This window comes from Podarcis vaucheri, assembly GCF_965113315.1.
Source record: "Podarcis vaucheri genome assembly, chromosome: 16".
NCBI classification, from domain to species: Eukaryota; Metazoa; Chordata; class Lepidosauria; order Squamata; family Lacertidae; genus Podarcis; species Podarcis vaucheri.
In genome coordinates, this window is record NC_138754.1 from 40,204,048 (window position 1) to 40,228,133 (window position 24,086).

Genomic DNA, 24,086 nt, shown 5'->3' on the forward strand with positions numbered 1-24,086 from the left:
ACATTTGTGGTTTTAAAAAATCTTTCAGTTTGCACATTTACTCAGAACTCATTTAAAATAAAGCAGCATTAAAATCCAATAAATAACAAGCAGGCATAGGTGAAAAAAAAGGACCAAAGGGCATGGTCTTTCCATGTATGTTTTCTTTAAACTTGGTTCTTTGTTCTCTTATATATATATATAAAAATAACCACTCAGAATTTGCACCACTGGTCTGAAATAACTGCAATGTGCCTGTGTGGATGAGCTTTCTACACCCCCCCCCTTAGAACAGGTGGTTCATCAATCTGCTGTAAACATAACTCCATGTTTTTAAATTTCTGATTTCCTTTTTTATTTTTTAACTTTTTTATTTTTTTACCTTTTTATTTTGTAACCTTTTTATTTTAACCTTTTATTTTTAAACCTTTTAAACCTTTTTTAACACTGATTGGGAGCCGCCCAGAGTGGCTGGGGAAACTCAGCCAGATGGGCGGGGTATCAATAATAAATTATTATTATTATTATTATTATTATTATTATTATTATTATTATTATTATTATTATTATTCCTTCTCGTAGTTGTTGTTTTTTTAAGATGAACTTCCTATACTTATGCCTGTCAATTCACTGGGCTCTTTGTTTGCCAGGGGACCATCCAATAATTTAGTTTTTGAAATTGCAGGAGAGTTTTTATCGTGTGCTAGGCTAAGAGTGCAAATCCTCTACTCAGCAGTAAACCCCACTGAGTTCAGTGGGACTTGCTCCTCCATACATGCATATAGGATTGAGGCTAAGGACTCAAATTTTCCATAGTATAATTGGGAGTCCTCGCAGTATCAATCTACACCAGCTGTAAAAATGTTTTATTGTCAGCGAAACAGCTGGGAAAACCGGACACACACGCAGTCACTCCTGTATTTATGGCCTCAATGTCGATTTGTTTCTGAAATATGTCATATACGGCAATGGAAATGTTAGGTTTTGGTTTTTATTTTATTTTTTAGACTATCTTTTTATTTAAATTTAATTTTGCTACATTAAATGCATCTCTCATGTATCAGTCTCATCTCTCATGTATCAGGTTGCATGCTACTGGTTTCAACTCCAGTTGCTAGGTGTCCTCCCAGACCAGTGTATATACATTCCACACAATCATATGGAAGGGCTGGCTGATGTGGCATGGGTGCAGGATCCCACCCTCATCTGTGGCTGAGCCAGGGGACTGAGCCCATGTGCAAACCAGCTCTTACTGCAGGCTTGTACGAGTTGCATCTAGGTGACCAGTCAGAGAGGCTTCACAAAAATCAGTCGCGAGTAGCCTGAGAGACAGAGAACACATGCAGTTGGATAGGCAGAAATTACTACGGGCTACTTAGTTTGATGGACTTATTTGCATGGCTGCCTTGGTTACCACCATTTGGTGTAGCAGCAGGTTTCTGGAACCCACCTTCCTTTCTAGGGTTGTAAGTTGTTTAAAATTGCTCCTACTACCGTGTTGCAACCTGCCCTGGGACCTTGGGATGAAGGGGAGGTAATAATAAATAGATGCACTGGCAAGCTAGTGACCGTGTGTGTGTGTGTGTGTGTGTGTGTGTGTGTGTGGTGGGTTATGTGGAGAATGACCAGGCATGGAGGTAGCCAGTCTATCTAACTTAACAGCTGCATGTTTAAAATGGTGCGTTGGAGACATTTGTGTGGATGGAGACTGTTGATCTTGGACAGGGAGAAAGGAGCATGTGAGGGTGGCCACTGCCCTCTGCTGTCCCTTGCCTCACCCCTCCCCGGTTAAATTTCCATGAGTTAGAGCGATGACGATGTTTCACAGCTTGGAGCCAGCCGAAATCCCCAAAGCGCTCCTTTGGCCGCCTGCTGTCACGTATTGAATTTCTAACATACCAGGGGGAAGTCTCTTGGATGATGCAGAGTTCAAAAGCCTCCCTAGCAGCCTCCTGCTTGTTTGTACAGGGGTGATTAGCCAATGCATTTGCTGTCTGCTCCTGATTCCCCTCCTGCTTGCTTGTTAAGCCCATGTTGCTTTGGCTTCCCTCTAGGAGACTGATGTTCAGGGACTGGCACTGACATCCTCCACTGCCAATGCTGCCCTGAGCTCCTCCAGCGTACGGACACATCAGGTGGTTGTCTTGTGCCCCCGAGGTAAGTTATGTGGCCGTACCTCAAGAGAGAGAAGATGTACATCCTCTGCCAGCTGATTCCTTTGTTTCCCTCTCCCTCCAAATTCTAGCAAGGCTGTATTTCTGGCTGCATATTGTTTGTGCTGGGGGGGGGGGGTTACTTTCTGCACCCAGCTACAAGGATATACGAACTTTGTGACTGCATTAATCAGGTAAGGTAAACAAAATACTTACAATTTCTCCTTGTGTCATTTATTCAGCTTTTTCAGGACAGATTGTGACAAAGATTTTTTGTTGGCCCTCCCCCTGATCACTGGAAATGTAATTTGGCTACCTTTCTGGCTTTTGAGACCTCAGCGGGCACTGCCCACCTGCTTTCATATTTTTACAGTCATAAGGGCGGGAAAGGTTTTTTTTTTTTTAAAGAATGAAAACGAAAGCTTTTACATCATGAAACTGTTCTGGGAACGCATTTTGGATCCTCCACTCACGAATTGCAGCATATGGACAGCCTTGCATGTATGAAAACAATATTCTGCTGTGTATAGTGAGGAAAAAGGTGGAATTATGCAACTGAGATGGGGCCTTTTCAGTAGTGGGCCATGCTTGTTGAATGTTATTTCCAGGGAGGCACGACTGGTGCTGTTTTTAGGTTCCAGGCAAAGGCTTTTCTCTCTATTGGGGCTTTTAGACCTTAATTTGAAAGGTGACATTGGGGCCTCGTTTAGTGTGATAGGATCTGTAAGTCCTGATCTGTTCAGCTGTGTTTTTAGAACTTTGTTGGTTCTCATTTGGTTTCAGTGTAAGTCACTTTGGGTTTCTCTGTGAGAAAAGAGACCAAAAAACAGAATAAGCAAATACATTTAAATAAATACAATCCATATAAATCATGAAAATGTTATTTGTATATCTTGTTTTGTTTCTGCTAATTGTGGCAAGGGACAAAGATCTATACAACACATAGTTAGTTATCTTTATGTAGGAATTGTTATCCATCCATCTTCCCTAACCTCCTCTGCCACTCCAGGGCTTCTGAGATTTCACTGGGAATAATAGAAGAGCTAGAAGGTTCTAGCAACACTTCCTAAGGAGGGAGAGAGGGAGGAAGAATTTGATCTGCTTTTTACAGAAGGCTGATTCAATCAGATGCCCCCCAAACGTGCAAATCGCAACACAGGAACTACCTCTGCACTGCAAACTTCTTTGGGTTTTGTGATGCAGCTTCAGTGCACAAGAAGTCTGCACATAAATATGTATTATACATGAAAGATGTGTATTTCAGGGCATGTTCTATGTTCTAAACATATGCATTTACATAAAATACATGTACAATTCAGATGTGGACTTTTCAGGTGCGTCTTCCCAAAAAATTAACAAATGCAGAGGATAGTTTTGGATGGAAAGGACATAAAACTGAGTGCCTTTGAGACTGAAATGGGATGGAATTACTTACACGATCCATTCCCTCTTACAAGGTCCAGCATTCATACAGTCCCAGAGAGCCTTGGCAGGCACTTCTCCATGGGCCCAGCCCCACAGCAACCCTGTAACATCCATAGAAAGGAAACCTCAGGGCGGATGGATGGCACAATTCCTTGCCACCTCCATGTTACCCCTCTGCTGGAGGCCAAGGAGAAGGAGTCTCTCAGTTTGTCTGAACCTCTCTACAAATGTCTGAACTCTGTGGACGAAGTGGCTCTTTCTGCCATTCCAGCAACATGTGAAGTACTGTAGGTCTAAATATATCTCCCGAATGTGGTTAGTTTGGGGTTGCTTCCTTATCTGTCTCCTTTCTAGTGAAAACTCCTAGCTCTGCACATGATTCAGGCACCTCATGGGTAGAGCTAAGGAGGAAAGAGTGGGTTGATGCCTGGGGCTCCCAGCACAGAGTTGACTGACTGCGTACTTCCTGTTATCAACTGAAGGCTCCAACTAACTTTGCTGGTTTTAAATTTATTCTTTTGCTTTTAATCTGGGATTCTCTTCTGTCTTTGAAAGCAGACGCCTGAAATGTCTGCCATGCTTGTGGTGGGTTGTCCATAGGAGAGAACAAATGCACTATAGAAATGGTTATACAACTAAGCATTAGAAAAAGCATTTTGCCCCGTCTGGGCTAGTACTAAGAAGAAGATTCCCAAAGGATCTGTTTCCTTCTTCTTCTAAACCTTGAAGCTCCATTTCCTAATCAGATTTGTATTCTGTGAGAAGTTGTGCTGATTTTGCAAAAGATAGTCATGACAGGATTCAGTTGCTCAAAATGATTAGAGATGGGGATAAATTTGATTCAGTTTTCTTTGAAAGCTGAATTTATCAAATTGGCCCTTTCTGAAACAATACGAGAACCAAAACACAGCCATCCATCAAAATTGGCACTTATCTATGTGCCCTAATGGTGGCCAAGAGACTGATACTGATGAATTGGAAGAATAAAGATATGATACCCTTTTACCCTTTAATCAATGGATCGACAATATGACAACACTTGCTACTTAGGAATAGACTGCTTACAGATGTAGAGGATGAGTAGGATATTAATATCTATCTACATACATATTGGGACGTGGGTGGCACTGTGGGTTAAACCACAGAGCCTAGGACTTGCCGATCAGAAAGTTGGGGGTTCAAATCCCTGTGATGGGGTGAGCTCCCGTAGCTCGGTCCCTGCTCCTGCCAACCTAAGCAGCTCTAAAGCACGTCAAAGTGCAAGTAGATAAAGAGGTACCACTCCGGCGGGAAGGTAAACAGTGTTTTCGTGCGCTGCTCTGGTTCACCAGAAGTGACTTAGTCATGCTGGCCACATGACCTGGAAGCTGTACGTTGGCTCCCTTGGCCAATAAAGCAAGATAAGCATAGCAACCCCAGAGTCGGTCATGACTGCACCTAATGGTCAGGGGTCCCTTTACCCTTTACCTTTACATAGATATTAGGTTAATAACACTGTATTAATTCATATTAGAATGTATGGGAGGATATTACATTGTGTGCGCGCATGCGCACACCCACACCCACCCACCCACCCACCCACCCACCCCTTCGTTCTTTTTTTCTCTCACTTCCCCCTTTCCCCAATATTTCTTTATAATTTAAATTCTTTCAATAAAATATTAATATTATAGGAGAGCCACTCCATTCCCCTGATCATTTCAGTTGCCCTTTTCTGAACCTTATCCAACTCTAAATTGTATCTCACATGCACGTTAGGCAAGCCTTGCCTTTTTTTAACCTTTTGGTTTATTTATAAGCATTGGGGAGGATATCAGCAGATTACGCATTCACACAGATTTGGCAAGAGATTTTGAGGCCAACAATCTGACTCTGCTGGTTTGGAAAGTGTCATACCGGTACTTGTGGCCGTCTGACTCACTGAATTTGATGACTTGGTAGTTCATAACTACATTCTCCTAGGTATGTAATGGCTCCTTACCTGACTCGGGGGGGGGTTGTGGCCTGTTGCGGGCTTTCCCTCTTTCCCAAAAGGCTCCCTGTCACAGCTGGCCCTTCGGTCCTCCCCTGGCTGACCACTGTGGATGGTGGGATAGCCCACCAACACCAAAATCTGAACTGCCCAGTCAGGGGCAGGCAAGGGAGGTGGAACTTAGGTGGTGGACCAGAATGCAGATGCCTTCACTCTGGTCCTCTGCCTGACAATAAAAGCCAGCCGCACTCAAATCTCACATACTAAGAGCGTTGACATGTCTTTTTGAATCACCTGGAAACAGAAAGCTACCGGTACCTTCACTAGCCTTTGAGGTAAGCAACACAATTCTGACAACTCTTTGGGAAGTTCCAGGCATTGTCCTAAAAAGGGCTTTAGTGAAAAGCATAAACTCCAAAGTCACTCTCATAAGGGTTATGTAACTGAGCAGAAGAGAGCCCTGGACTCTGACATCACTACGGAGTGCCCCTCCGTCCCCCCTCCCAGCAATGTGTAAAATATCACGGCCTCCGGATGTAAGAGCACGTTCTCTCTTGCTATTCCTGATCCAGCAGGAAAGCTTGGACAGCTCCTTCCCTTGCGGTTTGCTGTGTTGTAAATAATATCTTGGCCGGGTCACACGTCCTGCTGCTCTTGTGATGTGGCGTCTCCAAGAAATGGGGGGGGAGGAATGTAAACAAAACAGTTTTTGGTTGTTGTGAAGGAAAAATGTCTCTCAGTATTGTGGAAAATTAGCACTGGGATGGTTCTACCCTTATAGGGCTTTAAAAGAACAATAGCTACAGACTCATAAAGTTTGTGAAAATTGTTTTAAATAAAACAACCAGTTGAATTTGAAAAGTACATAAGTCTACAGTGCACATCATTTTCTTCTAATCGAGCCAGCCTGCAACAAGCTAAGTTGTGGTACTTCAGTTGTCTGCAAATGAAAAGGATAGTCTTCTAAATTACAAAATAATTTTTGGGGTCTCCTTGTCAATTACAGGCCTATTTATAATCATTGATGTTTTAGTAGCATCCAGATTGAGATGTTGCATGGGCAGTGATCAGGGACAATAGGCACTGTAGTCCGACAACTTCTGGATGGCCACAGGTGAGCTAACTTTGATCCTGTCCAGCATCCTGTTTCTCACTGGTAGCCCACAGCAAAGGCATGAGGGCAGTCACCCTCTCTTGCCGATGCCTTTGAACATCAGAAAGGATTTTTCGGGGGGTGGGGAGAATAATTTTGGGAGAAAATCCAAACTGTTATTATAATTCCTCCAGAATGCAGTCCTGCTCCTTAATAAAAATCAGAATTTATTTGGAAATTTAAAAAAAGATTACAGAAGATTGTTATCAGCATGAGCTAAAGTTGTCTGCCCTGTAGTCCTTGGTTGTTGACCAAAGGGGAGAAATGGCGACCCAGTCCCACGCTGGCTAATTTGAATCAGGCATGAAAGGTTGATTGGATGGAGCCAGAGTAAGGTGAATGCTTTGTTATGTGATCCCGGTTGCCTTGAAGGATATGGTGATGTAGCCACTCTTGGGAAAAACCATCGCCCTGAACCCAGAGGTTTTCTATTGACTAATGCCTGGCCACCGGTTTTGAGGGCAGGAAAAGATGGCAGCAGTTCAACTGCATATGCTCTAGGATTAAACTGATAGACCTAGTTTTGAGACAGTATCTGGCTTGTTTGCCCCGGTGGATGAGCTTAGTCAAACATATTACATAGAATCATAGAATCATAGAGTTGGAAGAGACCACAAGGGCCATCGAGTCCAACCCCCTGCCAAGCAGGAAACACCATCAGAGCACTCCTGACATATGGTTGTCAAGCCTCTGCTTAAAGACCTCCAAAGTAGGAGACTCCACCACACTTCTTGGCAGCAAATTCCACTGTCAAACAGCTCTTACTGTCAGGAAGTTCTTCCTAATGTTTAGGTGGAATCTTCTTTCTTGTAGTTTGGATCCATTGCTCCGTGTCCGCTTCTCTGGAGCAGCAGAAAACAACCTTTCTCCCTCCTCTATGTGACATCCTTTTATATATTTGAACATGGCTATCATATCACCCCTTAACCTCCTCTTCTCCAGGCTAAACATGCCCAGCTCCCTTAGCCGTTACTCATAAGGCATTGTTTCCAGCCCTTTGGCCATTTTGGTTGCCCTCCTCTGGACCCGTTCCAGTTTGTCAGTGTCCTTCTTGAACTGTGGTGCCCAGAACTGGACACAGTACTCCAGGTGAGGTCTGACCAGAGCAGAATACAGTGGCACTATTACTTCCCTTGATCTAGATGCTATACTCCTATTGATGCAGCCCAGAATTGCATTGGCTTTTTTAGCTGCCGCGTCACACTGTTGGCTCGTGTCAAGTTTGTGGTCAACCAAGACTACTAGATCCTTTTCACATGTGCTGCTCTCAAGCCAGGTGTCACCCATCTTGTATTTGTGCCTCTCATTTTTTTTGCCCAAGTGCAATACTTTACATTTCTCCCTGTTAAAATTCATCTTGTTTGTTTTTGCCCAGTTCTCTAATCTGTCAAGGTCGTTTTGAAGTGTGATCCTGTCCTCTGGGGTGTTAGCCACCCCTCCCAGTTTAGTCAGTGTTGAACACATCAGTGTTGAAACATCTGCACTGGTTGCCCATTAGCCGCTAAACCAGTTGCCTTCTTTTTAAGGAATCATAGAATCACAGAAGAGTTGGAAGGGATCCAAGGGTCATCTAGTCCAACCCCCTAGAATGCAGGAATCTCAGCTAAAGACTCCATGACAGATGGCCATCCAATCTCTGCTTGAAAACCTCCAAGGAAGGAGAATTCACAACCTCCCAAGGTGATGGCCACTGATCTGGGTGGCTTTAAAAGAGGATCAGGCAAATGCATAGAGGATAAAACTCTCGATGGCTACTAGCCAGGATGACTATGCCGTGCCCACTGTCCAACAGCTCTTACTGTCGAAAAGTTTTTCAGTATATTTAGTCAGAATCTCCTTTCTTGTAAGATTCATACTCTCCAGAGCAGGAGAAAACAGGTTTGCTCCATCTTCCATGTGAAGGCCCTTGAGATATTTGAAGATAGCTATCTTATCTCTTCTCAGTCTCCTCTTTTGTAGGCTAAACATACCCAGTGCCTTCAACCATTCCTCATAAGGCTTGATTTCCACAGCCTTAATCAGCTTGGTTGCCCTCCTCTGCACACCTGCCAGCTTGTCAACATTTTATTGAGAGCAGTACTTTTATTGTTTTCATGTGAACCGCTTGGAGCATTTTTTTAACCGTAAGCTGTGTAATAAGTCAGTAAAACAAACTTTGGTTTCTATAGAAACTCTCAAAGCCATTCTTGCTTACTTCTTAATGTGGCATCTGTAGTTCAAAGAAATTCATGACTTTCTCCTTTTTTGGTTCCTGGAAATGGGAGAGTCTTGGATTGATTACCTTCAGGTTTCGGAAACAGTTTGATCCCTGATGGCTATATATCAAGTAAACAAAAGTTCAAAATAGTGGGAATGATTGGTGAAAATAAGTTATTTTGTTGCAAGGAGGAAAGGTAGAGCAACTGCTTTTAAAATAAGAAAATGTTTTTTTGGGGAGGGGAACACTTTGACATTTTAAAGTTATTTTCTATCCAGGGATAGGATTAGGATATGTCTCTACATGGTGCTTCAAGCACACTGTAGTTTAAATGCCTGGGCTTTCTCCACCCTCCCCTAATCCTGATTCCTTAGAATTGAACCCCTCTGAAGGAAGCAAGGATGATGAACAGAGAATTCGCAAGACCCCAAGCAATAAATAAATCTACAGTTTCAGTGTTCCTTTGGGAACAGCCATGAAGCCTTTCCAGCTAAACCAGTTTTAAAAACTAGTTTGAAATGCAGAGATATCTTCAGATGGGCACTATGTTGATATTGGTTGAGGGAACAGGAAAATGGAGCTCCCAGTTGCCAATTGTTTTGGGGTTTTATCTTGGTTGGTAGTTTTCTTTTGGGGGTACAGTCAGATGTTGGGATTGTTGTGTTAGTTGTCCTGGTTATAATGCTTCCTTTTACACTGCTGCTATGGAACTGGCTTTTTGCTCGCTATACTGCCTTGGCATGCTAGATTTCACCCAGGCCAGTGGGTTGTGGTGTGACACAACAGCAGATGTCACTAGGCATGTCACCCTCCCAAACCTTTTATGCCCACGTGCGGTCCTGTTCCCCCATTATTCACGCACGGAAATGGCAGGAAGGACCTGTATACTGGATTACCACCCTGTGATTTGGGGGGGGGGGCACGTGGTGGGGTGGTAAACAGATTTCCCCCCTGAAGCAGTCAGTGTGACCATGAATGCTAAACTTGCACTTGATTACCAGAGCTTCTTGTGTTGTGTGAAAGATCACATAGAATCATAGAATCCTAGAGTTGGAAGAGACCACAAGGGCCATCGAGTCCAACCCCCTGCCAAGCAGGAAACACCATCAGAGCACTCCTGGCATATGGTTGTCAAGCCTCTGCTTAAAGACCTCCAAAGGAGGAGACTCCACCACACTCCTTGGCAGCAAATTCCACTGTCAAACAGCTCTTACTGTCAGGAAGTTCTTCCGAATGTTTAGGTGGAATCTTCTTTCTTGTAGTTTGGATCCATTGCTCCGTGTCCGCTTCTCTGGAGCAGCAGAAAACAACCTTTCTCCCTCCTCTATGTGACATCCTTTTATATATTTGAACATGGCTATCATATCACCCCTTAACCTCCTCTTCTCCAGGCTAAACATGCCCAGCTCCCTTAGCCGTTCCTCATAAGGCATCGTTTCCAGGCCTTTGACCCTTTTGGTTGCCCTCCTCTGGACACATTCCAGTTTGTCAGTGTCCTTCTTGAATTGTGGTGCCCAGAACTGGACACAGTACTCCAGGTGAGGTCTGACCAGAGCAGAATACAGTGGCACTATTACTTCCCTTGATCTAGATGCTATACTCATAAAGCATGAAAATTATAATGTAAGGAAACATCATGAAAATGGAATAAAGTGCTGTCTAAGCGGCTTCCTCTTCTACCTCTCCTCACGCACTGCTGTGCCCAAGTGGGCTTATCTGGCAGCTTTGCCATTCATGCCACAGACCTGGGTGGCCCTGAGCTGCCATGATGTTTTCTCACGATGCCTTGGAACAACGATGCTGTTATGTACTGAGAACAATAGGATCCAAATTGCAGCAGTCTGATTAGTCCTAGAACAATAGGATTCAGAATGCAGCAGTCTGATTGGTCCTAGAACAATGCAGCAGTATGATTGGTTGGCAGGAACCACCCAATCCTGCTCCAGATAGAAGTGAATCCACAACCTGATTGGCTTACAGTAGAATTCCGGAATAAGCCAATCATGTGCAGCCCATTGTGTAAATAATGTATATAAAGCAGATACTGTGAGGGGACTTTCATTCATTCCTCCTCACCACTATGAGCTGAATAAAGAGCATGAAATCACTTTGCGACTCTGAGTATATTTCAGATGCACTGGAAGGAGTGTGGAAAATTCAAATGGCAGCTCCGAACCAGCGACCTGGCACAGAGGGCCCAGGGCAGGTCTCAGTGCCATGGCAAACTCTACCAGGGCTCCAGAAGGTGCCAGAAGTATGGAGCCGGTATTTTATTTTTATTTTTTAAATTTCTATCCTGCCCTTCCCCCCTCCAAGAGCCTAGGGCAGCAAACCACCAAGCAGCAAAAACAGCACAATCAAATAAATAAACAAAAAGATCAAAAACATTTGAAAAAACATTAGCAACGTATTTAACACATTAAGAATATAAGAAATGTTTAAAAAGAGTCGCATACCCTCACAGCTAATAATTTCAATATTGCCAGGAACACGAACTCATGAGAGAGACTGCCTCTTTCCCTACAGACTCTCTTGGGTGTTCAAATCGACAGAGAGCCCCCCCCCCGTGGTAGTTCTTCCTTCCTCAGAAGGTTTTTTTGGGGGGGTGATCTGGAGGAAAGTCTTCTCTGTGGCAGCACCTAAACTGGGAATCCTCTGCCTACCAGAGAGTTGCCCATCTGGTAACTTCATGATACAGCTGAAGACACACCTCTTTACCCTGGTCTTTGCCACGCAAGATACATATTTTTAGGGGCCACCCTATTTTTGTGGTTGTATTTTTTTTTGTTTTTAAACAGTTTTTAACGTTGCTGTAACCCACACTGAGACCCTTAGGGTGAAGGGCAAGTAATAAATGAAGATAGTAAAATAATAATAATAATGATAATAATAATAATAACAATAACAACGACGATACTGATGCTTGGGTGAACAAGAATGTTTCAAAATCCTATCCATTGATAAGTAATACTTAATATAGTTCAAACCAATGTTAGTGTTTTTTATATATTGTAAGTTTCGTTTTGGGTTGAATCCTTTTTCAATTTATCGTGTTGTTGACTTCCTTCTACCTCATTACGGTTTCAAAATCCCCCCCCCCCAATGTTAATAAGGGAATAAGGGTTAGGGTTAATTTGTAAGGGAACTCTTGGCATCGAACAAGTTGAGTCAGCTGTCACAGGGTGCAGGTTCACCCCCACTGGCCTGCTTTCAGAGCTTCAGGTCTTTGCTTTGGAATGAAACAGTTTTTCTGAAGCAGCCTACAAGATTGAGTTGGACAATCAGTGTTGAAGGGTCAGTGCTTCCCAGCAGAAGGCATGGCTTCCAAGTACTGGGCCCCAGTACCACTATGTAGTGTATAAATTAATTCCTGATGGTGATGGGTATTTCAGAGGAGAGGTCCTCAGTCTCGCATGCCCATCGGGTTCAAACAAAATGACACTCCTCTATTTTCTCACCTCTTGCATTCCACTCTTTAAATTCTGTTAAGGCATGGAGAACCTGAAAATTGTTCATTCATCATTTTAAGTCATCTGGAAGCTGTTTGATTAAATAAATTCTTATTAAGAATAAAGAAATAAAAGAAATGATCTCTTCACTTTCTTCCAGCACACAGATGCTTTCAGGAAAATAAATTTCCTGAACGAGCCATTTGGACAGTCTCTGTGGACTTCAAGATCCACATCATTAATTTAATTTTGCTGCTTTCATTAAAATTATCTACAGTTTTTTTTATATATTATTATTACAACATACAGTACAGGTGCACTTAAAGTAGGAAACCAAGGCCATCTGAAAAGCATTTGGGGAAAGTAATTTTGAGGAGACTCACTAATGGTTTTGAAAGACTCTTGGAAACACAATATAACGCAGACCTGCATCAGCAGATGAAAAATGGAATGAGAGGAAAGAGGGCAATATTATGCCCAGTCCCTCAGTACTGTATGTCTATAGCTGAGCAGCAGGAAGAAGAGGCATTAATTTTTAAGGAAAATCTTAAAATGAACAAGAACCTTGCATATAAACAATAATGGGGATGATGCATAAGCAAAATACTTTTATCAGACGGGGGCTGCTAGCTCTTGAGTGCCCACTATCTGTTTGCTGAAGGCCAGAGGCATAGCTTGGTATTTAAAAGATTTGTGGCATGATTCCATAGTCACAAATTTGCAAAAAATTGCATGTGACAATTAATATGTATACTGGCAAATTTAGAACCTGACTCTGACAAAAGGCAAACCACCTAATTTCCCATTCAAAATTACCCCATAGTAGAATTTATATTTGCTTGCACCCCATACCAGATCATCCCAAACCAATTCCTAGTCAGTTCATTTAATTTCTCAGCAGATCATCCTACTCCAAGACAATTCAGTGACACTCTGGTTACCCCCATTCATTACTCCTAAAATTATCCCTAGATAAAGTCATGTTTACCCAGTAACTAAAGTCACTTCCACCCCCGGTCTGTTCCCCACAAATTTAGTCTACAAAAGAACCTGGCAATAAAAATCACATTTAAGTCTTGTATTGGGAACAGAAGTAACATGGTGTTCCTGCGGTGTTTGAAGAAGGGCCATACCTAAGTGGTAGCGCATGTGCTTTGCACACAACAGTCCCAGGTTCAATCCCCAGCATCTCTAGGTAAGGTAAAAGGTAAAGGACCCCTGGACGGTTCAGTCCAGTCAAAGGTGACTATGGAGTTGTGGCGCTCATCTCGCTTTCAGGCCGAGGGAGCCGGCGTTTGTCCACAGACAACTTTCCGGGTCATGTGGCCAGCAGGACTAAACCATTTCTGGCGCAACAGAACACCATGATGGAAACCAGAGTGCATGGAAACGCCGTTTACCTTCCTGCTGCAGTGGTACCTATTTATCTACTTGCACTGGGTTGCTTTTGAACTAGGTAGGGCTAGGAAAGAGTCCCTATCTGAAACTCTGGAGAACTGCTGCCAATCTTCCTAGATGTTGCCCATTGGCCTCTGCCTGCCTAGACAGCAGCTCCCACTGAGGACTTTGGAGGCGAGGCAGGTCAGCTGAGCTGCGGGAACCTTCTCAGCTTACAATGCTTGCTGTTTCATTCCAATGGTCAAACTGTGGCTTGTACCTGGCAAACCATGGTTTGATTGCTCTGGACCAAACAGCAAAATATGGTTTTCTCTAAACTTAGGATTAGTAGGAAAGAGCACATTAGCCCAAGACTCATTTAAAGGTAAAGGGACCCCTGACCATTAGGTCCAGTCATGGCCGACTCTGGGGTTGCGGCACTCATCTCGCTTTATTGGCCGAGGGAGCCGGCATACAGTTTCCAGGTCATGTGGCCAGCATGACTAAGCCGTTTCTGGCAAACCAGAGCAGCGCACGGAAACACCATTTACCTTCCCGCCGGAGCGGTACCTATTTATCTACTTGCACTTTGACATGCTTTCGAATTGCTAGGTTGGCAGGAGCTGGGACCGAGCAACGGGAGCTCACCCCGTTGCAGGAATTCGAACTGCCGACCTTCTGATCGGCAAGTCCTAGGCTTTGTGGTTTAACCCACAGCGCCACCCGCTCATGGTATCTGTGACATGTGGATTGCAGGGGCTGGACTACATGGCACTTGGGGTTCCTTCCATCTCTAGAATTCAATGAAGTGGGAAGGAATGAAGTCTCTCTTAGATGTTAAGCACAAATCAGGACTCGTGCATCAGAAACAGAACAATCCCATTTGGTTACTGAAATGAGGCATGCAGCAAGGTTTTTTGAATCCTAGCCAAGCTAAATAGGCAGTCATTATAAGAGCAGGAAAGCACCCAAAATCTCGTTTAGATTCTTGCTCATCTTCATCTAAAAAGGAAATTAAGTGAATTTTGCAAAATTGAATATAATAAAGCAGTGAGGGGGCGTCTGCAGGATTCAGCTGCCCTTTTGGCTGTTGCCATTTAAGCCCATTTCTGCTTCTCCCACATCCAGTGAACCATCTCCTTCTCCAATCCTCTCATGGCTTGTTTTGCTACAGCACCGACCACAATTACAAGATGTGCAGAAGATACTTCAGCATAAAAATTGAAATAAGCAGGGCTTGCGGATTTATTTTTTTCCACATAAAAAGACATTTCTGTGTGTGTGTCTGCAATTAGTCAAAATGCATTTTCTTTGCATTATTTATTGCCTGTGTTCCAGAAGCAGCCACAGTATATCTGTCCACAAGCAGACTGAGGAGATAAGTTCACCTCTTTAAATAAAAATTTTAATGACTAAACAATGTAATTTGCCTCCCACTGAAGTCAATAGCAAAACTACCATTAGCCATAATGGGGCTAAATTACACTCTAAATATATTTAATGGGCATTAAAGAAACCCATTCTCTATTCCCAGAGACTAGGGGAAAGTAACAACATTTTTAAAATTATAATGCAGCATTTATGCATAACAATGTCAACCTTTGGCTCTGTAGGTCAAAACTGCTTTGGAAGTGCTGTGCTGCCGGTTCTCATATTGCTGCCCTCCAGACCTCTCATGGATGAGGCAAACAAAGAAGGGACTCCGATGATGATCGCAGGGTCTGGGTCAGCTCATGTGGGGAGAAGTGGTCCTTGAGGTTCTGCGGTCCTGAGCCGTTTAAGGCTTTCTAGGTCAAAACCAGCATTTTGAATTGTGCTAGGAAACTAATTGGCAGCCAGTGAAGTCAGGATTGGTGTTATATGCTCAAACCGTCTTGCCCTGGTGAGCAGTTTGGCCGCCAAATTCTTCACCAAGTTTAGGATCAGAGTTTTCCTTCTCCTAGAACACCTCCATAGCCGAACGTTTCGGAACTCAAACACCGAAAACCCGGAAGTAAATGCCTCAGTTTTTGAACACACCTCGGAAGTCGAACAGGAAACGTGACTTCCATTTTGAATTTTCCGTTTTGAGGCTTCCGCTTTCAGTTTTCGGTTTTTGAACGTTTCGGAACTCGAACGGACTTCATGGAACGGATTACATTCAAAAACCGAGGTACCACTGTACCTTCCCTGGTTGATGAGCCCCACCTGCCCCTCACTTCCCTCTAGGGAAAGTGCAGATACTGTCTTCTTGACCCCTGGACCCACTCTTCCTCTCGTCTGCTCCATCTGCCAGAGGCTGCCTTTGCATGCAGGGAAGTCCTGCTTGCAGACTTCTCAGTGGTGCATCTCGTTGGCTGGTGTGAGAAAAGGATCCTGGACTAGATAGGCTACTGGCCTGATCCTGCACACTCTTCCTATGTTCATATGTCAGATATTTTGAGGTAGATCCTTACTCCAGTTTCCTTTTTGTAATATAAAAGATAACTATGTTCAGACTTTTTGTTTAAAAACAGCGATCACATAAATATTGGTTAAATTATTCCTCCCTGTTGCCACCCCCTCCTCCCCTGTACTTCCAAACTCTTTTAAAATTGTGTCGTGTCCAAATTTCATCCTCAAGCATATCTGATTTTCCATCAGTTGCCTGGGTAGAACTCCCATGAGGATGCTGGGGTTGTGAGGGCAAAGGAAGCAATAAAAGACTTTTAATGGGAAGCGGGGGGAAACAGCAGGAGAAACAATATTGCTTTTATTTCTGTCTGGTGGGGAGCGGATTGTTTCAGACTGTAGTCTGTATGAGTGGAGATGGTGCACACTTGCCTGCCTCAGTTTTTAGTTTGATTGAAATTTTGTTCTGGCCTGCCCAATTTATGACCCACCAAACCACTGACAGACTATGGATGGTGTTAGGCTTCCAAGGGCTGAATCAACCAGTTTGTGTTATCCTGACTGGGGAAAATAAAGGCAGATTTTCATGACTGAGCATAAAACAGACAAGTGAGTTTGGCCTGATGGATTGCACAAGCTGCCCATTTGTGTTTCGGCTAGTGGTAGAGCGGGTGGCCTAGTGCAATGGGTAAGACCTGTAGCCCCCATCTGCACTGTACATAAAGCAGGATTATACCACTTTAAACAGTCACAGCACTATCCAAGGAATCCTGGGGACTGTGGTATGTAAAGTGTGCTGGGAGTTGTTAGGAAACATCCCCCTCTACGATTCTTGCCAATCCCTCTTCCTAAGGAACTTTGGGAATTGTAGTTCTGTGAGGGGGATAGGGATCTCCTAACAACTCTCAGCATCCTTTACAAACTACACTTCCCAAAATTCTTTCCCATGATTGCTTACAGTGGCCTGGGGCTACTTTAAGTGTATAGTGCACCTGACTTAGAAACCTCCTTGTGTGACAGGCCTGGCTCATATGCTATGGTAAGCCAAACTGTGCATTATTGCATGGTTAAGGCAGAGACGCCTTACTCACAGTCTCAGCTACCACCATGTTCATTGCAGGGGGTTGGACTAGATGACCCTTGGGGTCCCTTCCAATTCTACTCTTGCCATGGAGGAGCAAAGTGGCCACGAGATTCTCTCTGGGAGTCTGCACATTCACACTCTTCCAGTAAGCCTTGGTTTGTACTACTGTGCTGTATGAACCAAGCCATATTGTGACTTTTGACTGTGACCCTAATGTTAACCCTAATGAAACTTTTTTATTTTAAAGCTTTTTGTTTTATTATTATCTGCCCTCTTTCCCAGTTCCCTTTGGGACTGTGCATGTGGTTCTCTCCCACACCCCAGTTTATCTTTGAAATAACTGCGTGAGGTAGTCTTGGCTGAGCCATGTGGGTGGGAGGAGGCCAAGGTCACCCAGGGAGTTCTGGGGCTGAGTGAAAGTGGAAGCTGACATTCTCGGGGTGCTGTATTCTCCACCCAATGAGTTCAAATCCCACACTTGTGGGGTGCTAGCTTCATGGTAAGATCAGAGTGGGAATCGTAGGCCTGTTTCATACGCACCTTAGGACAAGCAGCTGCCTGTCTCTCTCTTCCGAGGCTTCGTTTCTCTCAGCTAAAGGTCACAATCTGCTTCTGGATTGCAGCCCAAAAAAGGTCTCTCCTCCTTTTGTTTGCAAACTGTGGTTGTTGGAGCTTGCCCAGCGCGATCTCAGTCCCTGCACCCACCCTGTTTCTGTCGCATGTACCAAGGCTGAGTAAAGACATTAGCCTCCCTGTTCCATTAGCGACAGAAGGAGGCTGGACTGTTGTCACTGCTTGAGCAGGAAGTACTGCTTCTTGGGTCTAATTCTCTCCCGCTCTGTCGGGGCTTCAACATTCTGTACTTCATGGCCTGAGGCAAGCGACACAGCCCGTTCAATTCATAGGAAGAGAGGACGTTGCCGTATACTGAGTCAGACTATTGTCCACCTCAGTATTGGCGACACTGGCTGGCAGCAGCTCTCCCGTGCAGGGATCTCTCCCAGCCCTCTCTAGAAGGGCCAGAGAAGGAATCGGCATGCTCTCCGACATTTTTCTGATGGAAATAGGGACAACCTAAGGAAAAGTGGGGCATTCTGGGATCAAATAAGAAACTGGCAGCGCCTCTGTAAATTCAGGACTGTCCCTGGAAAGTAGGGGCACTTGGGGGGTCCGAATCTGTGACCTCCTGCATTAAAGGCAGGAGGTCTTACCACTGAGCCACAGCCATTAGAATCACAGAACTGTCGAGTTGGACCACTTTTATCAGGGAGGTGGAAGGGTTTCCCCAGGGATGGGGAGCTTTTGGCCCTCCAGATGTTGATGGACTTCAGCTCCCAACATCCCTGACCTTTAGTCATGCTGGCTGGAGCTGATGGGAGTTGAAGTCCAGCAGCGTCTGAAGGGCCACAAGTTCCTCATCACGGGATTGTTCTCTGCTCTCCCCTCCATCTATGCCATGGTCCCCACATGGGGGCACTTCCAGACTGTTGCAGTTTTTGGGTGTGATTCAATCACAAACTCACAAATTGGTGGGGATACAGGAGAGGGCCTTCTCCGTGGTGGCTGCTCCCAGACTTTGAAACCCTAGAGAAGCTAGACTGGCTCCCTCCTTGTTGTCCTTCTGCTGACAGATGCAGACTTTCTTGTTCCAAAAGGCTTTGGGGAACTGACTACTTCTAATGAATGTGGCTGTTTTTATTGTCATTATTGGTATGGTTTTAATAGATTTTATACAGGGTGAGTCCTTTAAAAGAGGCCCCGTGGATACAGGGTACACATGTATAGTTTTAATTCCACATGTATAGTTTTTTAAATGGTTGTTTTTTCTACGTTTTAGTGGTTCTTATTTTCATCTGTAGGTCGCCTTGAGTCCTGTCAGGGGAAAAAAGGCAGGGTATAAATAAAAAATAAAATTAAAAAAATAAAACATGCACAAAGGTGGGAGTTTTTGTGATAAAGAAAGTGATGGGAACTTGCATTGGAAAGTGTGGGGTAACAATTGCTTGACACTTCCTTGTCTAACTTCACTGGAAACAAATCGGGATGACAAGATGGCTCAGTTAGTTAGAGTGTGGTGCTGATAATGCCAAGGTTGCAGGTTCAATCCCTGTATGGGACATCTGGGTATTCCTGCGTTGCAGGGGGTTGGACTAGATGATCCTCAGGGTCCCTTCCAATTCTATGATCCTATGAATGCTCAATACGCAAGCGGTCTGGAAGAGATGTGAGACTGAGTGCGCTGAGGCCTCGGGACCTTTTCAGGCACTGAAGGGAATCTGTGTGATGCAGCATCTTTCCCAGGGATGAGCTGACCACAGGAAGCCTTGGGATTGACCAGGCCTAGCAGAAATGTTTTGACCCTCTCCTCCTCTCTTCTGCTGGCCAACAGAGCCTCTGCTGTGTTTCAGTTTCAAGTGGAAACACTTAGATCCAGCTCAATGCCCTTTGGTCTCTCTTGACTTTAAACTGTAAGCTGCTTGGGGCAGAACTCTTTGTCTTTTTGTGCTTGTACTGCAGAGTGCCATGCATGACATTGGCACGTTCTAAAATAACATCTGTAAAATCAATCATTCCTTATTTAAAGAGGGAGGTTTAAAACAACACCACCACCCGGGTAAAATAGTCTTCCCATATACTTGAATTTTTCATTCTTATGTTCCAGTTTTGCTACTCTTTTCCTCTTCCCCCTTTTAATTTTTTTACTTTGTCCTCCCCATCCCTGTTTTTTAATTGCGCTAGGAAATTCTTTAATTAAAAGTTTCATTCTCATTCTGGAACAATTTGATATTAATAATGCATATCCTATTGAGAGTATGTAATTGCTCATGGTTTTATATATATTGTTCCTTGAATTTTATATATATTTCCTCCAGAATGTTAGGAATTTTATCACTAAAGTCTTGCTCTCTGCTTCATTGGGTTCGGGTGCAGAAGTTATGCTAGCTTTCAGAAAATACTAACTTGTAACCTTGGGAGTGCACACCCTTTCTGAGCCACACATCGCCCTCTCTCTTCCCTTTTTGCCTTTCCAGTGGCGTTTGATTCAGTGCTAATCACGCTTAATGCTAACCATGAGAGAGGGACAGGGGCAGGGCCTTAGTGCTGCATCCGTTTGGAGAATAGGCTTGACAGTGATCCCGCCCAAGGAGGACGTAAGGGTGTCGTGACGATATGTGGGTTTCAGTATTGTTGAGTAAGAGTGGGAGGTAGAGGTACTGGGTTGTGTCCAACTAACATTTATTCTGAAACAGACCTGACCTAAGTTATTTATGTCCATTAATGTCGATTTGTCTACTCTTAGTATGAAGTGGTGAATGCGGTGGTCATGTGGGATGGTGAGATGGGTGGTTGTGTGAATAGTGGGTTTTATGGTGGTTGGAAGTTTGTATCATGCTGCCTAATAGTTTTCACTAACCATGTGTTATTATGGTTATTGTGTATTTATATGATTAGATTTACCTTAATGTAAATTATCTGAAATTGTGGTTATTGCATCTCCGTGTATTTTAAATTTCCTTCCCGTGAACCATTTTGAAATTTCTGTGTTGAAAGTAGCCTATAATCGACTAGATGAGGATGACAATGCCTCTGAATGCTGAGAATCCCAAGAGGGTAGAGAGGCTGTTCTGCTCAGATCCTGCTTTCAGACTCTCAGAGGCATCTCGTCAGCCACTTTGAGAACAGGATACTGCACTATGATGGGCCAGGGGCTTGATCCAGCAAGCTCTTCTGATGTTCTTAGTAGTAGTAATAATAAACAATATGGTGCTTTGGGATTGGCATTCACAGAGTGGCATTGCAGTGTGTGCGCGCGCACACATGTGCACACGTATGTGTGAAAGGACAGACCTCTTCCAGCCCCCACTCTGGCTACAATCCAATGCAAATCACCATTTGCAGAGATCTGATCTTGTGTCTGCAGCAGGGCTTGCTGTGGCCCAGAGGTGGTGGGTGGGGTGGGGAGTTTGGGCTCAGACCCCTGCCTCTGATAAAACTTTAAAACACAGGCCCCTTTTCCAAAATGTCATTTTTAAATTGCCCATGCATGTAAGAGAATTTCTGGGTTCAGAGCTGTCACTTCTGGAGGATGGAGAATATGAATATAGCTGCACTGCCACATCTGACGGAGGTAGAGGGGGAAGACCATCTGCGTGTTGTTGATCTGGTTATATATATCCCCCCCCTTCCCCAACCTATTGTAATTAGCAGCACATTTGGGCTGAAGATGTTCTGAGCCATGCACAGACTGTTGAAGATGTTACACCTCCCTGCATCTTGCTAGCCCTAATCTTAGCTGCAGATGGCACAACGCATGCTAACATTCACCCACTCGGGTTTGCAGCTTCAGAAGGAATTGGCAGATCTGAAATCTTTCACACACATATCCAACTTGTCATGCTGCTCAGCTTGGTGTACATGCTTGCAGGTGGCACCGTGTCCTGCTGGCCTAGGACAATTTTTGCACTGCTAGGCATTTAATATTAAAACTGTATCCTGCCATATTGGACAAGCCCCGACCCTCAGCTTTTTCAGAATACTGAGCTAAATTTATTATTGAACAGTTCATTAATTCTTTCTGTTTTTTATTGTAAATAAAGATCCTTTCTGTCTGGTAAGCTCTGACAAGAATCATTTCCAGTGAAGGAAAAGTGTTTACAGATGTTTAATTGCGCCCCCCATGCAACAACCATTAGTGCAGATACTGGTAGTCTAGTGAGCTAGGAACTTTAGCGTAATTAATTTTAGTTGTAAAACTGCTCTAGGTACGAGGAGGTAATAAATTACAAGTGTTGCATTTACATTGATTGAATTCAAATCCTAACCCAGTACTTTTAGTTCAGGTGTCTATGCTCCAAACCATGATTTCTGTTTCTGTCATCCAGGCAGATCATGGTTGGCTTCACTCCTTCCCTGCCTTCTCCATGAACCTCCAAATGATAGTCTCCAAGGGTGCCAACACCCCAAATTGTGATTTGTTGGTTCATTTGCATCATCAAAGTGCAGTTGGCCTGTACTGTATTATACAAGGCAGCTGAAAATCATGATTGCAGAACCTTGTTTCATATCCACTCACAAAGTATGGTGGTTTGGATGATGGTGGTTCAAACATTATGACAGACCATTGGTTTGGCATCATATCTGAACCATATTAATGGTTTTTCTGGTGTAAACTTGGACAGTTCACTAGATCTGCTCACATGTCAAACCAAACCATGAACCATGGTTTATGAAGCTTGACCTTGGTTTGGCAAGACATCCCAATGGACAAACCATAGTTTGTGGTTGCTTCATAACTAAGAATGGACAGATGCATATTTCTGGACTGTGCCATTTTTGTACGTATTTCCTCCTGTTTCTGTATTAAACTGCATTTTTAATTTATTTAATATATATTTTAAACCTATTTTCTCTTAAAGCACCCATTTCAAAAACTGCATTTTTTTGAGCTTAGAATTGGGTCAGAAAATTCAGAAAGCACTAAAGCCACTGGATCACTAAATTCTGACCTGTGCATTAGTCTGGGAAGTACAGGTCAGGTCAATTAATTTTGAAATTTGCAAATATCAAATTCTCCAAACACCCCTAATCTGAAGTGGGATTTGCAAACAGCACTTTGTGATACATATGGTTTGCTGTGATATTCATGTTAGCCAATTATTTCTCTCAGCCCTAGTTCCTTGTTGCAAAATGGGAACAAAAAGAGGTACCCAGTTATAACTGAGGACAATTTTTTGCAGCTTTAATGAATGGGGGAAATACAGAATTTCAGCCTGTGTAACTTTCCTTTCCTCTGTGGTGCCTTGACATGGTAAGCTACACTGGCTGAAACTGCTGTTCTCCATGACTTTTCAAAGGCACAGCTGTCAGTGAGGCTGGACTTGCATAGTTGCTGTGAAACTGAAATACCGTATATAGTGGTTGAAATGGACTTTGTACATAAAGCACTGCAGTCCTTATGGGGAGTCAAGAGACTGAATTGATCTAAAGCCTCCCCCTTCTAATCCCAGGGTGTCAAATCAAGAAAAACCAGTCCTAGTCGTCTTCTGTTTTATGTTCCAATTTTGTGTGTGTGTGCGAAGACAGCTCGTTTATTTTATTTAAGGCCTGAGTATGTAGTCAGTTCTTAAAATTAACTGATGGGCTGTTGACTTGTCACCCTGTGAATAAAACCTCATTGCTTTGTAATTTGCTTGACAGGGTTCTGTCCTGTTGACAGTGTGCTCATTACAGGGAGAATATAACCCAGATGTTGGATCCCTGTTCTCTGTTTTGCATGTACCTTTCTTTCATTTGTTCATCCTCTCTGTCTGTTAATCTGTTTATGGTGCAAATTGGTTCCCAGCCGCAGAGTCCCCCTTCCCGGCATGCCTAACTGCTGAGTGGAAAATGAATGGATACAACAACTGTCTGGGGTTTAAATGGGCACAATTTTATTGATTTCAGACGTAGGAAGCTTTGGCATAGGCACTGGGCGTGGGTCCCTCTCAGCCCCCCTGCTGGAGGATCAAGGCATGACAGGTTCAATTCAGGGGTGGATCCATCACAAGACGCAGGTTTACACGGATGGCCCCCAAACGCTGAGGGAAGCTCTGTAGCCCGCTAGCCCTACACACTTGGCTTTATGGACAGAGACTTCCCTCCAGACCCCTCTAATGGGGTACTCTTTTAATGTCGCCACAGGGAACAGGGGGTGGATGAAATGCAATAGGATTCCACCCAAGGCCTAAACCGCCAGAGTTGTGACTAGTGCTGTGGAGAAGGCGAAACCTGCAGAGCAGGGGAAATTCCTTCCCGGCTCCAAATAAGGTAACCGCCAAAAGACCTCAGCAAAGTGCTCCTAGCTGAAAAGGAAAGGGTTAGAGCAGTACAGTGGTACCTCGGGTTACAGACGCTTCAGGTTACAGACTCGGCTAACCCAGAAATAGT

General features: G+C 43.9%; 1 protein-coding gene across 2 annotated transcripts in view; it reads left to right on the forward strand.

Moving 5' to 3' along the window:
* Window positions 1–1,989: 1,989 nt before the first annotated feature.
* PITPNM2 (phosphatidylinositol transfer protein membrane associated 2) overlaps window positions 1,990–24,086 on the forward strand; it is a 175,199-nt gene continuing 153,102 nt past the window's right edge. For both annotated transcript variants that reach the window (XM_082204070.1, XM_082204071.1), the window contains exon 1: window positions 1,990–2,136. The gene's annotated coding sequence lies outside the window, so the exon portion shown is untranslated. The remainder of the gene's footprint in view (window positions 2,137–24,086) is intronic.